Genomic DNA, 16,082 nt, shown 5'->3' with positions numbered 1-16,082 from the left:
CGAAAGGGTGAATTCTCCTAAAAAAATGGTGCGGACGACATCAAAAAGGATGCAGCACAACATGAAACTATTTCTTAACAGCTAATCGGGACATAGTCCAAGAGGATTGTCAAACTCTTAGGACGCGAGCGAAGGGGTGACTTCCATCACAATCAAATCTCACCCCTATCAAAAGGCATGTGGTTTTCTACTTTGATTTTTATCATTTTCGATCTCGCATCTGGAAATTTCCGTGCCTGCCGGAAGTAAGTTTCCAATCTGAGTAACGATACACCAAGAGTTTTGGAAATTATGTCCATGTTAGTTCTTAATTATGGGTGTGAAGTGTACTACATTCATGGATAAGAGGTTACAAGCCTCTTTTTCATATTCGATTTAATTTGTCACTTGTCCATAGCCAAAGGTTATCTAGCATAACAAATTTTCTCTTCCACCAGTTGAGTCGAACTACAAGCAGCCTGATTCTAAGGTTCAATGATCTGTAGGCGGGCTCAATGTTGAAAACTTGGCTGTGTTCCAACATTCACTCTTAAATACCATTTCCGAGCATCTCAATCCCTTCATAGTCCGGTATCGAGATGACTTTCGAATTCTTTTAAAATCGTGCATTAAATATAGCGTATCTAACTATAGGTGGACTGAATTCTCATATAGCCTGAGATATGTAGGAAACACATTTCAAGGATTCAGCCATAATTCCTAAAGTACGTTCCCGAATCCTTTCCTAGAGACAGATATGTGGGTCGATCAAAATTGTATTACTCAATTTCATTTTCCTTGAATTCTTTTCATAAATCAAATTCAAACAAGGGACAGTTGTTGACACCCAATTTCGACCTCGACAATATAAATTTATTAGCGAATTTATTAATTCTAAACGGTTTTGAAATAATTAGTTTTATAAGGTTTAAAGTTTTTTCTAATTTTTTTTCACATTAGTCTTATCTTTTGTAACTTTTAGTTAATATATATGATTTACATAATTATCTATGCTTAGATGTATTCGAAAATCATCTCAAAAAGATTTTACTTTGTTTAAATATTTTACTAATAATTTAGTTATATAATAATTTCATTTCTTGGATTAGTTATTTATAGTTAAATCGATTACTTCTTTTGTTGAAATTAAGAAGCTCGTTTTAAACTAATTCATCGAGTTTAATGTTAACCATTTCCCCATTCAATTCCAAATTTGTTAAATTAATATTTGGTTGCAAAAAGACCAAATTTGGCCTCCCTAATGAATTTAAGCTAGCCCAAGCCAATGTTTTTTTTTAATCAAAATTAAGTAAATAAGTCAATTCTCAGCCCAATTCTCCAACCCATACCTCTTGACCCGGCCATATAAAGTTTTCCTTTGATTTCCACCAACATAGAACGCAATATCAAGGTCTACCTTTTCAAATGGTCGTCTTCACGGCGTCTTCACGCCCGGTCGAAACGACAACGGCAACTTCAGCAAAAAGACATTTGCTCGATCCAATGCACGGAATAGACGAAAATTAGTTGATGTTCATGCATCTTCAGCCTGGTACTGCCGCCGTACGACTCTCTACAATTCCAGTTCTTTTTTTTGGCTGGATAAAGCCACGCCAAATCGTTCTTGCTTGCACAAGATGATGCCACGTCAAGCCGCGAGGACGGAGGATTAACTATGGCCGTCCATGTTCCTTTCATCATTTCAAATTTTGGCCAAGAAATTCATTTTATTTATCAGAGCGGTTCTTTAGTGCAGAATTTTGAATTTTGAATCCTGGGAATGCCTTTTCTACCCTTTTCCCTCCAATCCCAAAACCTAATTTTTCAACTATAAGTAATCTTTTGCATTCATTTTTTTTTTTGGGTCTTCTTGGAGATATTTTTTATCTCAAGCATAGAAATTACACAGGTAAATAACCAAAAGGCATACCAGAATACCTTTCGAAAAGAAGGAAGAGTTAAATCCCGATCTTTAGCTTGGGGTGTGTTTAAGTTGCTGTCTGGGTTCCTCGATTACCTTCCATTTTGCGTTTGGTGTGATAGTTGTTGCCCTATCAGCTCGTCGTTGTCCTAGTTCCTGCCTCGAAAAGGTTAACTTACTTATCCCTTGCTAGTTCCCTTTTGCATCCTATTCGATTGTTTGAAGTTCTAAATTTGATTGTGTGACTGTAGTTTGATTTTTGTTCGATTTTCCATTAATGGGATACAGAGTTATTATTTTAACATACATGGACAAATGATAATCCTTTGTTGATAAGCATGCCATTGTATTATTAATATTGTTGGAGCTGTTTTTTTTTTCTATCGTTTTCTTTAGGTTAATTATCTCAGTCTACTGTTGATTTTTTATATATATATTTTTTATTTATGCTCGTTTGAGTAGCTGTTAGTATTTCTCTTGTTCCCGTTGTTCATCATTTGCTATAGGTACTCCCAGCGTTCTTTGTACTTTCGGTAGTGTCTCCATCTTGTCTCATTGCATTTTTTTAAAAAAAATGTGTTGTTTTTCAGTGTTTAATGGAAGAACATTCTTGTCTCTGCAATGTGCTTGGAAAGTGCGGAAATGCATTAGACAGTCGCATATTTGGGTCCCTCACGGATACAAGTCTCTCTGTGGGGTTTAGTATTACTTTGAAGCATGTTTAGGTTTATGACCATCACTAGTTTCTGGAAAAAATATTATTTTTCCTTTCTTTTGATCTATCGACTTCTATGATTGCAGCTTCTGGTTGTTCAATTGTTTCGAGGTAGCAGATTTTTGTGGAAGGAAAATGGTGTTGTTTTATATCTTTTAGCATTTATAGTTGTTGTATTCTTAGTTTCAATTTCGTTCTCTTTTAACTATTCTCTCCAACTTAGCTCTTTGGTAGCATATTTCTCTCATTAAAGAAGTTTGGATTGCCTGTTCGCTTGTCTTTTTCTGTTGTGTCAAGTTAGTGTTATTTAGCGTTATTCATGTGTCGTGTTAGCGATTGCTTTGAATCCCATGTATCACATTTCTGATTCGTCTGATTGATTTCGTGGTTTCTAGAAAATTTAAATTCGGTTTATTGAAAACATATCATGTTTTGCACTAAAAATCATATATATCATTTTGCTCCTCTATAGAATGAATGCCATAAAATCTGGGTTCCTTTTTCTTTCAAACACTCTGCTGACTGAAATCTAGGAGAAAACTTTGTTATCGAAGTATATCGATTTTAAACTTGAATTGCTTTAAGAATCTGTTTGTTGTGATCCTAATGGAAGTTCATGAATAGTTTTATTCCCCCCCCCCCCCCCACCCACACACACACACACTTTCACCTTAATTTTGATCAAAAATGCTTATAAATTTGCCATTGAGTCAATAAGGCGCAGTCCCCTACAATTTTCCAGATCGTAATTTGCTCCCATTTATTACTATCTACCATCTCGCCTCGTATGAGCTGATGTTATTTGAAATCCATAAACATCTTGATTTCGTGTTGATGGCGATAGCGAGTGGTTCTCAGTTTAGAATTTGCTTTTGGCTAATTGCAGTTCCCTTGGTGTTCGGAGTAGTAGACGGACATGTAATTTTTAGGCCTGCCCTTCCATTTTTTTTCTTTGTTTTTAAATATCATCTTAGTTGTATTACCTGATGCATTGCATTTTATTGGTTGTCTCTATTGGTGTTTATTTATATAAATTATATGGAATCAGTCTACACCGTCTCTGTTTTTGTTTGCTTTACTCCAATCTGTTTAGGAATAGTTCATTTTCCATCTTTGAGATACTTGATTTGAAGTGGGCCCTTCATTTATTTTTATTGTTTGTTATTTTTTTTTTATTTTTTTTGTTTCTCTATACATAATTTGGGTATTGACCACTTTGATTATTTTGTCCAGTAATATGACCTTGTACCATATTGGTAGACATAAATTATTACAGTTCGTTAGCATTTCACTTAATTACTAGTTGAATCTCCTTTTTCTTTAGTTGCATGTGAAATCAAGTTGAGTTCTTTAAGGACTCATCCTTTCTCTTTGCATATCGAAGATATCCATAAAGGTTTGAAACTTCCTTTATCGAGATGGTCAGCCCCCTCAAAACATGACGTACAGGTCGCGAAACGAAGGGTAGAACTATAGAAGAAATAAAGAAGGTGACCACGAGTCCCATTTTATGTCGTCCCTTTTTATTTTTATTTTGTTATCTTTGAGCATAAGCCCTTGTCGTCTTTTATTTTCTATTATTATTGTATGTTTAGTCTAGGACAGATACAAAGAAAGTGGGCCTAAAGGCCAAAACCAAAAATGGGCCCAAACACCGATCCAGGCGGACAGAAACCGGGTTTGGGTCAAACCCAACTCTCTCTCTCCCCCTCTTTTATTTTATGTGTACTTATCTTCTTTTATTTGTCGATAACTTAAAGTTGAAGAATCCAAATTACCGCAAATGCCGTAAATGTTTTGTCGATTTAAAGTTAACTTCAAACGGATTATAAAAGAATAAATGAAATTTTCAAACCAATTTCTACTTAAATAGTAAAATTAAATATTTCCTTTTTTAAACAACTTCAAATAATTCTCGCTTAGACAATAAGATAGTTTTCAAAGGAACTTTAGATTATAATAAGAATCCCTGAACTCCTTTAAAAGTTTTCAAAATGATTTTTCTGTTTAAATCTTTTGAAAACAGTAGTTTGCTTGATTTTTCTTTAAAAATTAAGTGGCGACTCGAAAACTATAAAAAAAAATTCATAATATAATATTTTCTGAAAACTTTGGTAGAAAATGTTTAAAATAGTATTATCTTTGATTCATAGAATATTATGATTATTGGATTCAATTAGTGATCATGGCCATTGGTAAGGGTCTTTGAGTATTGTGTTGGATGATTTAGCTATGGATTGGAGTTGTGAGATTGGAATGGAGGTATGTTGACCTAACTTTCTCTATATTGTGTAGTATAGTTCTTAGATGATGATGATGTTTGGTATGGTCCACTTATGGTGGTGGTGATTATGTGCTATACCTGTGAATTATGTTGTCTCGTCAACATTACATTATGAATTGTGAAACAATGTGGCCTCGTCATCATTACTTTATGTATTATGGATTTATCATGTTGTAACTTGAATATGTTAGTATTGTGAGATTGTTGATGAGTGCGGTATATATATGGCGTCAAAGCATGAGTTCTTTAAGTTGATCATGTGTATCTCTAGTAGGCTATAGTGAAGTCATTATGTGTATTACTTGATGTTGAAGTATGATGATTCTTGATGGATTATATGAGCCTTGTGATAATTTAGATGGATGATAAAATAGTAGGGAATAGGGTGACCTATAAATGACATTGTTTATTCCTATGTACTTCTTGAATGATATGATATATGTGATATGGTGAAGTATATGTATGTCTTATTTTGATAGACTTGTGTCCCTTACTTGATACATGTACAATGTAAATATTAGTTCTCTACTTAGTATGCTAAAGCTTCTTAGTCTTGTATGTATGACTGACATGTGACCTTGAACATAGTTAAGAAGGTCTTTTATGGGGAACCTTCAACCTAGATGGAAGGTTATGATATCCTTGATGTTGAAAGCCATAATGGTATCCTTCTTATGTGAATTGTGGACTTAGGTTTGATTGGCTGGAACGGCATGAAATCATCCTTAGGAAAGTCATTGAGCTATCCTCTTGACCATTGCAGGTAGCCTTAGTGGACCCTCTTTGGTAAGGTGTAATGTGATTGGATTGTGAACAAGTTATGGTACCGATCCATATGCTCCTTATTGAAATACTGTAGGAGAACAAATTCTAGCATATAATGAGTATGTTAGGGGAGTTTCTCTAAATAAGATGACATTAGATAACAAAGAAACCCTTCATAGTCCTTAACCATGCGCTTACATGGGATGTGTCCTAGTTCTACCATTGGCAAGTGAACACCCTCCATCAGAGTAGGTTCATGACTCTATATTCCATGCATAACTAGTATTCTCTATGTTGTTTATTGCCTATTATCATCATATAGGATACCTACAAGTGTTGGAGAAGTTCTATGGAGTTAAGGTAGTGGTATGGGGCGCTATCTAGACACTGCACGATTAGGCTTTCAAGATGTTATTGTGTTAGTCCCTAGGTCTTCTCCAACACTATTATTTGAATGTCCTTGAATGTTAAATGTCTCTTGATGAATTAATGAAGATAAAGACGGAAGTTAGAAAGTATGTTAATGAATAAGTACTTACGTAGAGTAGTTTAAGGATTGCTTAGTTAAGGTGTAAGGGGGTATTGGAATGGTATCTTCATGTCTTACTCAGGGAAGACTAAAGAACAACTTTAGATAGGGAAAATAAATTGATAAATTAGACATGATCTAAACATAGGTAGTCTTTAAGGATTATTTAGGTAAGCTTGAAGAGGGTGTATGGGCGGTCTCTTCTTGTATTACTTAAGTAAGTCTTTTGATAACCTTTGGGAGGAGAATGTCATATTATATTCTATTATGTAAAATGAGAATTACCTTATCGTAGGTAGTCTAAAGGATCTCTTTGGTGTGTGTGAAGGGATTGTATGGGTGGTCGCTTCATAAATCACTTAAGTGAGCCTTGGAATTACCTTTAGTAGGAGGATCTCATGTCTATGTGTTTTGATGTATGTTTGATGCTATATTGTCATGTGTGAGTTTTATATGATGTTAAAGTGAAGTCACTGTAATGCTTACTGTAATGTTATTGTAAATGCATCTAATTTAGAGATGACTTGTACTTTATTCTAAATATGATGTGTGGTATTTAAATGTGATTAATATATAGTTATAATATGAAGTTTTAATCAAAAAGAGTATGTTTCTCATGAATGTCCATTTCTCATGATTTTATGTATTATGTTATACTTAGTACATGCATTGTACTAATTCCATACATTTTGTCTATTTCAAAGGGTGTAGGTGGAACATAAGAGGTGTCTTGAAGCAAGGCTTGGAATCTAGACTTTTTCAGGCAAAATTGAAGTATGTCCTCACTTGACTCGGGGACATTACTATCTTTAGACTTCTTTTATTCAAAGTATTGTAATAGACTAAGTTCTTTATTTTGATTGTATGGGTTGTGTCCCAAGTTTTCTTGAGTCTAAGATTAGCGTATGTTAAGACTTAGTATTTTCCTATGGTTTTATATGAAAGATATTATGAGATATTATTCGTGTGAAAGGTTTTAGTTCTGTACTACTTTTCATACATGTATGGAATGAACGATGTCATAGGTCTTGTACAAGACCTCCGAGAGGTCAAATACGCCTTGTCGCATTCCGAGAGTGACATGTTTACTAGATGCGCTCTTGGGATGTGACAGATATTAGTGACATAGTATTTGTTAACTACCATATTCCATCTATGAATAGAGATTCTCGAGAGAAAGTTAAGAAAATCAGCTTGTTCTTCGCCATTGTCTAAGGTATTATTTTTGGGGACATTAGGTGAAAAGGAGATTTGTTGGAGGACCAGGTGGTCTAATTTTTACAACAAAATCAATTGCAGTCTCACACCAACTCAAGTAGTAGGGAGACATCATTCAACAAATTGAGAAAATCCTACATCAAATTAAGGCCGAAATTCCCAGCGCCCAAAATCAAGTAAAAAATAAGTCATATTCTAAAGATGAAGATGATAACAATTTTTAAGAGAATTTCCTGGTACTTTGACATAACAAAAATGAAGTCACCCATGACATCCTCAAAGTTTCTCTAATTAACATTATGTTCCTATGCTCTTTCAATTTTCTTATAGATTTCATGTCCCAGGGATAGTTGCACATAAATTTTCATTTTACAAACCAGGTGGACACAAAGGACTCCCATGGTTGTCTATCAAAGGCCATTTGGTATCTTGGGTGGTTTGACCCAGTTGTAGTAGTTGAGGGTTTCTTTTTGACAATTGAATTTGTTTGTTGTTGAGAAAAAAAAATTAAATGGTTCTTGGAAAGCTGATGCTAAGCTGATGCTTCAATCTCATCAGGCGAGCTTAGTTCCAATGCTTCAATCTCATCCCGTGTGCTTAGTTTCAATAATTTCATTTTCTTTTTTCTAGATATAATCACCTACCCTGCAAGAATTCTCAAGTAAGAAAGTTTGGGATAGAGTGTGAGCTCTCCTTGATATATTCTATATCAAAATCAAAAATAGATAAAAATCGCTTGCCATCTAGCAAATATATGCTTAAAAGCAAGATTTTGTACATCCTTTTGCAAAGCTGATTTTGCACCTTTATAATCAATGCGTAGTAAAATTTGCTTTTACGATACCTTTTGTCAAGTATGAGTGGAATGTTATGCCATTTGGACTTAAGAACTTTCCTTTGGAATTTCAAAAAATAATGAATGATATCTTCAATCCCTTCTCAAAATTTATCATAGTCTTCAATGATGATGTCTGAGTATTCTCTACAAGCATTGACCAACGCTTCAAGAATCTGAAAGTTTTCTTTAATATTATTAAAGATAACAGCTTAGTTTTGTCCAAAACTAAGTAAAGTATTTTTCAAATTAATATAAGGTTCCTTGGGCACAATATACAACAAGACAATATTGTCCCTATCCAACGGTCCATACAATTTGCTGATAAATTTTCTGATCAAATTCTTGATAAAATCTTGCTTCAGCGATTTTTGGGGTGTGTGAATTGTATACTGTATATCAAAATCATAAATAGATAAAATAGTTTTTCATCTAGCAAATATCTGCTTAGAAGCAAGGTTTTGTACATCCTTTTGCAAAACTGATTCTGCAGCTTTACAATCAATGCGTAGTAAAAAAAAATTGATTTAGTACATCAAATTGAATTTTTGAGATGCATAAAACAATTGCAAAAATTTCCTTTTTAATAGTAGAATAATTTTGTCGGGCTTTATTCCAATGCTTAGATGCAAAATGTAATGATATGTCCCTCCATAACCTATGTCAGAAGCATTTGTATCAACTATTTTTGAAAGCAGAGGGGTCAAGAAATGATAAGCATAGAAGATCCTTTGCTTTTAGTTTGATTTCCCTTACAAAATTTGTGTGGATGTTGGTCCATGGGGGAGGAGGTTTCCTTAGTCTGTCATGCAGAGGTGTGTGTATATATATAAAGTGTAAAATTAGGTCTTAAGCCTAACTCACACCGTCCAAGCTTTATAAGGAGTCCACTCATCTCATTATGTGAGACTTTTGTTATTCTTTGATAAAAAGAGATAAACAGAATATAATTTTTATTCTAACTACATAATATAATTTTCTGACGAAGTCGATCGACACCCCTTAACTTCATGTAGCTCCGACACTAACTCTAACTTGTATTCCCCCAAAATATTTTGTCATGATAAGAAAATACACAATTAAAATAAATAATTATTGTATAAAGAAAACACACATAGTTTGTACTTCATTATGTTTTACTAAACAACTTCAATTTGGCTGAAATGATGGAGTTCAAGCTATAGAAGCATCTGATGATGCTTGCATTAGGGTATACGATATACATGACTACATGACATGTCTTATATATAAATATAAGATGCTTTAAGCCTAATTGTTCTTCTCATAAAATATGAGTCATGTTTCATTTTCAAAGTTGTTTGAGAAGAAAATAGACAGTTAGAAACACATTAGTTGAAGGAAATTATCATTATACTTATTGCACTTGTATTCCTTGTGGAACCAAACATGTGTAATAGAAAAGTGAGATTTGTGAATTTTAGTCCCAAAAAGAATAGATTGAAAATAGCGTCAGGGAAAAAAATTAAGCTGACTTAAGAATTATACAAAAATTAGGATTAGTATTTATTGTAACTTTATTTAAATTTGAAAAGAAAGAACGAATTTGAGTAGGAATAAAATGCACACAAATATTTGTGGTTGTGGGGATTTTGTCTTTATAAAGCGTTTTGATCTTCCAACACTTCAAGTAAGCTGTTTCTTTTCTTTTCCTGTTGTTTTAGAATTCTTTAGTTTAATCTCCTTGCTGTAATTTTCTTTTCTTTACGTAATTCGTTAATTTTATAGTAGAATTTTACTATATGCTTTGATAAGATTCGTAGTATTTTAAACTGGTCTCTAGTAATTGAACCAATTGGGTTAATTTTCTTGAACTGAACTTGAAACCAGTGTCCCAAACCCTGGACCATATTACATGTTTCGAGTTGGACGGGTCAAGATGAGCTCAATTGAACTTCTTTCTATGACAGTAATTTGTCTCCAAATATGTGTTTTCTTTTGCTGTATCTTCTTTATTTTGTTGGATTTCTATATTCATAATGCCTTGTCTATCTAAATGTCAATAATCATGTAATGTAAAATTAAGGTTTTTAGTTGTCCATACTTTATAATTGTATATTCTAGATGTCTGTGTTAGCTGAGACGATGAGTTCGACAAAGATGTTAGGCAAGAAGAAAGCTCATGAGATGCTGATACTAAATCTCTCTCCACATTTAAGCGCTTAAAAGTTGATGCTACCCGCAATTTTTCTGAAAATTGTCGTTCATTTGTTTGTCAACACAATGGAACCAGAGAGATCAACCCTGAATTGCCATCCACTACAAAGACTGTAATATTCGAGACCACAAGGAAGTTTCGTGAGAATTGTGGTCCATTTGTTTGTGACAACAACAAAACCAGAGAGATCAACCGGAATTTCTATTCAATACCAAGCCTATGAGATCCGATACTAGGAAGAATTTTCCTGAGAGTTGTGCTCCGTTTGTTCGTGAAAATAACATAACCAGAAACGTCTACCCGGAATTTCCATCCAATACCAAGCATGTAAAAGTAGACCCTAGGAAGAGTTCTCCTGAGAATTGTGTTCGTCAAAAGAAGAAAGGAAATGATACTCAATGCTATGTTGATGGTGAGAGCAAAAGTTTTTCTGGAGATATGGCTGAGCCAAGTAATTTTGAGGAAACTAGTTCACATGGTGGTTCAAGTCATTTAAATACCTCATGTCGACCTACTAATGGAAACCAACCTTTGAAATTGAAAGAAGAAAATCTTGTTTGTGATGAATCTACTCAACAACATGAAGTATTGGTTAGTCACGCTCTCCAAAATACATGTTTTGATTTATAATAGATGAGCCTATTGAAAATGATCTAGAATTGCCTGGTATTGTTTAACAATAAAATATAATCAATGCTCGAAATAAACCTAGTAAGGAAATAAGCCAGAGAGTTCACCATTTAAGAAGTTTCTGACGATGAGTCTTGGAGTAGGGTAGATAATGAGGAAATTTACATTTTAACATGCTCCAAATGGAACTCACTAAGATCAGGTCTCAAGAACCAAAGTACTGATGGTAAGAAACGTGGCAAGGAGGGCGAAATCATACACAAGTGCTTAGATATTTTAGAAGATGTTGTTGATTTAAAGCCATTGCCCGATATCATACGTCCTTAGACGCACAATGAACTGATCAAAGGCCAGTATTTTGCTTATAAGGATTGGGATCAATATGAATCTGTGGTCATGAAGAAGCAAATGGATCTCGGAGTTTCTCAACAAGATTTAAGGAATTCTGCTGTTATGTGTGATGTTTCTTGTCATGGATTGACAACTGAATATGAACATATTGATAAAGTAAAAGAAGTTAGAGAGACTCTAAAACGTTTTGATGACGTACATACTAAACTTTTGCGAGAATATAAAAGCAGAGAAACCTAACTTTTGTGATAACATAAAGCAGAGAAACCTGAAGGACTATCCTAAAGAAATATCCATATAGAGGTAGCATTGACTTTAAAAAATCACAAAAAGTCGGTAAATTGTGAGCGGACTTTTGGACATGTTCCTAGATTTGAAATTGGGGATCAATTTTGGGTTCAGGGCAGAACTAGTTACGATTGGTTACATAACAATTTCGGTTCAGGGAAGAACTAGTTACGATTGGTTACATCACCAATTTATGAATGGTATCAGGTATGTGAATATTTGCAAAAATATGTTGCAACAACCATCGTTGATTCTGGACGGTACAATAACGAAGCCATATCTTCTTAAGCATTCATTAATGTAGGTCAAGGCAGAAATCCAAAAGTATCTGTTAATGCGAGAGTTGAAGATAAAAACTTAAAGGGGGTAATATTGCCTTGAATAATTCCATGGACATGAGATGTCCGGTTAGGGTTATTTGTGGTCCAAAAAGAGTGAATGCTAAAACAAGTGATATAATATACATGTACAATGGGCTCTACATAGTGACCAAGTGTTGGGAAGAAATAGCTCAACTGGAAAATATGTTTTCAACTTTGAAATAAAAATAAATCTTGGCTAACCAAAACATAATCGTGAAGTAGTGTCACAGCCAACAGGTTTAGTCAATGTGAATCATTTTCATGTTAAAAAGGCAACAAAATTAATTATGCAGGCGGAGTTTGTTGTGGACTATGTGTTGGGTTTTAAAGGTGTAAACAGGAAATGAAGGGTTGTGACTCTCCTGAAGGGTTTTCACTTTACCAGAGGGTTGTGACCTTTAAGAAAGGTTATGACCTTTATAAAGGGCTATGACCGTTTGAAAGGTTGTGCCTTTTCCAATATGTTGTGACCTTTATAGAAGGTTGTCTTCTTTACTAATAGTTTTGAAATTTACCCTTTGTTGGCTATAAATAGAGAGGTTGTCTCTCATTTTTCAGAATTGAATTCTTCCCTTCTTTTGTAAACATATCTTACAAAACAAAATCAATCGATCGTGTCTGTATGTGTGATTCGTTGCTGTCATTTTGTATTAGTTGAAATTATTGAAGTTTGAGGTACCGCAACTTCTTTAATGGTTAATTTATTTTACTTGGGAGGAATTAATTTGTAATCTCGGGTACTTGAGGGGACTAAAGTTTTTAAGGACACATAGCGGATTCTGTGGACTCGAATAGTTCTTTGTCTTTTTCTTTTTCTCTTTTATATCTTCTGGTTTGCTAATTTTAATACATGAGATAACACTATGATGTCACACAAGGAAAAGAGAAGATACCCATTCATGTTGTCAATGCAATAGATGATGAGAGACTCTCATCATTTACCTACATAACCAACATACAATATTAAGATTGGTATTACATCTCTAGGCCTCAGGGTTGAAATTGCACAAGTGGATGCTCGGATTCCGAGCAATGCTTTGTGCTTCTAGGAATGGAGGTAAGATTCCATTCAATATAAGAGGCTCTATTATTAGAACACAACCTCTTGGTTATGAGTGTGGCCCTTCTTGCAAATGCCCCCTTCTTGCAAAAATTGAGTTAGCCAACATGGTCCTCAATACTAAATGTAAGGTCAAAAATACATATTGTTAATCATTATATGTCTCATATTTGTTGTTTATAGATATCTCTTTTTAGCATGAATTTTATAGAATGTACTAAATAATATATTTTATTTTTAGGATTAAATTGGTGGAAAAAGAAAAAAGTTTGGAGCTAAAACGAATTAATTATGAAAGGTTGAAGAAGAAAATCAAGCAGACAACTTAATGGATTAACTTAAATATAATAATATTATTTTATATGCAGCTAAATGGAATTTGAATTGGAATTAAAGTTTGCCAAAGCCTTTGTTCTAGGGCTGTAGCAAGTCGTCAATACTTTTTAGTGTTCTTTTCTTCTTGTTGTTTTCTTAGAGATTAGTAGCTAAAAACCTTGTTCTGGGGTTGTAGCTACGAATTGAATGCTGATTATTAATGTCATTTTGAATTAATTTTTGATAGTCATTATTAGTTAATTGTGTATTATGTTTTAGTATTTCATGTCTGATCACCATGAGATACATCTATTGTCTAATCTTTATATCGAGAGAGAAGAAGTTAGATAGACTAGAGAATATAGAGAGATCGACCCATTAGATTGAAGTGATTTTTGTTTAGGAGTGACACTCGGACGAACAACTTGCTTGTTTATGAAATAAGATGAAATATAAATGTTCGCCAATTAGTTTAATTATCCCCGCTTAGCAATATACTTAGATATCTAATTGAAGTGGGCTGTCTTAAGTGAATAATTGGATTAGTATAATTTAGTAAAAATAGTTAATTGGCAGGTTCTTTGGGATCGATAATATGGTTCTTTTAAGAGCCACTATATTACTTGCGTGTGCAATTGGGAGCAACAAGTTTTTGCGACGCTGCCGGGGACTTAAAAATTAAAAATTCTTCTAGTTTATAATTTTCTTTTGGTTTATCTATTTTTATTTTATTTTAGTTAGTTTTTTTCTAAATAATATATTATTTTTTCTTTTTTCTTTGAATAATTTGGTACTCTTACTGATATGAATGATTGGGATAAATCGTTGTTAGGTGATGAATGTCCTTTAAGTCATATATGTGGTCGTCACTATATTCATTGGAATGGTTGTCGTAGAACTTATTCTCTTCCTCTGAACCCCTATTATGATTCTTCTATTATTTATGATGTTGGTAGGGGCGATGAAGCAAATAATGCAGAACAAGAGGCGCATGAATGTACAGACATATTGGAAAAGGTTAATTCAAAAATCACCGAATAGATATTTGAATGCACAGAAGGGTAGAAAGAAATCGTGGAACTAGAATATAAGCTCGATGTTCTTCAATCAAAAATTTCAATCCGAGATGATTTAAAAGAGATTGGGGCATAAAAAGGATAAAGTTCTGGAGAAAAAAAGATAGTGAGCCAATATTGGATACATAGACGAATTCAATTTCTAAATATTGAAGAGTCTATATGTGATGAAATAACATACTTGACAACCCACCTGATTGAAGAAAGAGTTAAGCTCACACAACAAAGCGATCAATTTTTCTCACATATTCACTACTTAGAGGATCACTTGAACAAAAATATTGAGGCGTTTGAATCCCAATTACCAATTGTTGTGGTTTATGACCAACTTGTGGAGCAAAAAGAGGAACTTCGACCATTAAACTACAACTTATTACTTAATATCAATGTTGAGAAAGAGCGCAAAAGTGAGAATGTTGTAAATAATGTCGCTTTGGAGTTGAGACAATTTGAATCCCATTCAAAACACTTTTCCATAAAATTTGAACTAATGGATAAGTGTATTGATGACGAACAGGGATCCTACATTCTAAAGTTTTTTAGTCCACGTAAACAAAACAACATTACTCACTTTAGGACCAAGTAGTGCAAGATGCGATATAAATTACTTGGTTCCTTTATCTTTATACCACCCCATTTGACAGGAGTAGAAAAATTAGATGCAAAGTTAGGGGTTAATCTCATAAGTTCAAAGTGGAAAAAAAGTGGTGAATTTATTTGTGTCATGCCGCGACGTTAAATTAAGCGCTTATTGGGAGGCAACCCAATTTATAGTGTAACTTCTTATTGTTTTTAATTATTTTGTATCATTATTTTGTTTTGTTTTTATAGGTTTTTGCGAAGTTTGATTATCAAAAAATTAGAGCTAAGGAGCACGTTGGTGCTTAACTATGGGGTAGGTACGATCCTTGATGAAAATAAAGAGAACATGCTAATAGCTAGGCCTAAAGGCCTCACGGAGTTCTAATAACTCTTGTTTTAAATTTTATTTATGCTTTGGGGACATAACATCTTTTAAAGTGAGTAGTGGATGAATTAATTCCTAGTCTTTATTGTTTTGAGTATTTTTCTTAGGATGAATTTCATGGCTTTTGTTTTCATTTTTTCCCCTCAGGATAGTCCATTTGAACCGAGTGTCTTTTATTTTTTTAGGAATATTTTTTTTAAGTATTTTTTAGAGATAAAAGAAAATAACCTTTTGAGTGGTGCGGTACTTGCTATTTAGTTATAAATTTTTAGTACTAGTTTCTTGTAAATGCTTGATTTAATAAAAATGCAAACTCGTTGACACCTAAACTCATGGATGTAACTTTGTGTATAGCTTATTTTATTTTGTAGTTTTTTTATGATCTTGTCTCTCTTATAAGTGGAATTGATCCATCTGGATAGATACTTGTGCCATAGATTGTGAGATTTTATTCATTTCATGTTTTGCATCTTAGTCTAGAACTTGCCCTTCACGTTATTGAAACGAAATAAAAGTGATGTTTTGTTCAGGAGATGATAATAAGCTTTTTTTGATTTGTATGGTAATTTTAGCCTTTTCAGATATTAAATCACTAGTTAGCCTTTTTGTGC

The 16,082-nt window shown here is 33.5% G+C and overlaps 1 long non-coding RNA gene across 1 annotated transcript; it reads left to right on the top strand.

The window, feature by feature from the left end:
• The first annotated feature begins 1,372 nt into the window (after nucleotides 1-1,372).
• On the top strand, nucleotides 1,373-4,399 carry LOC109120543 (uncharacterized). The gene is made up of 2 exons (XR_003247143.2): nucleotides 1,373-2,069; nucleotides 3,940-4,399. It is a non-coding gene; the product is annotated as an uncharacterized lncRNA (long non-coding RNA).
• Nucleotides 4,400-16,082: the final 11,683 nt, after the last annotated feature.

This window comes from Solanum lycopersicum, chromosome 6, assembly GCF_036512215.1.
Source record: "Solanum lycopersicum chromosome 6, SLM_r2.1".
In the NCBI taxonomy this organism is placed as follows: domain Eukaryota; kingdom Viridiplantae; phylum Streptophyta; class Magnoliopsida; order Solanales; family Solanaceae; genus Solanum; species Solanum lycopersicum.
Note: the sequence above shows the minus strand (reverse complement) of the source record. Positions and strands in the feature narration are given on the sequence as shown.